At 39.0% G+C, this 267-nt stretch overlaps 1 protein-coding gene across 7 annotated transcripts in view; it reads right to left on the bottom strand.

Moving 5' to 3' along the window:
• Positions 1-267, bottom strand: part of sh3gl2a (SH3 domain containing GRB2 like 2a, endophilin A1) — a 38,458-nt gene that overhangs the window by 2,002 nt on the left and 36,189 nt on the right. The gene's annotated exons all lie outside the window — the stretch shown is intronic.

Consider the following 267-nt stretch of genomic DNA (forward strand, 5'->3'; position numbering starts at 1 on the left):
GTGTGTATGAGTAACACTCCTCACAGTGTCGGCTGTTCTGTGGTTCTGTGCTGTAAAATAAATGGTGGTCAAAATGTTGACACCATCTGATTAGCATGACCTACCTGTACGCTTCTTCCTCCAAGCACTTGGGGTTGTGCAATGTATTGGATACAAGTTAACTCTGGAATCAAAGTTGCCAGTCATCTACTTAGTTCTGCTCACACCCAAATTGCTACAATATATTTCCTTCTAACATTTCTTACTATTATCAAACATTTTTGTAAA

This window comes from Oryzias melastigma, linkage group LG1 (genome assembly GCF_002922805.2).
Source record: "Oryzias melastigma strain HK-1 linkage group LG1, ASM292280v2, whole genome shotgun sequence".
Taxonomy (NCBI): domain Eukaryota; kingdom Metazoa; phylum Chordata; class Actinopteri; order Beloniformes; family Adrianichthyidae; genus Oryzias; species Oryzias melastigma.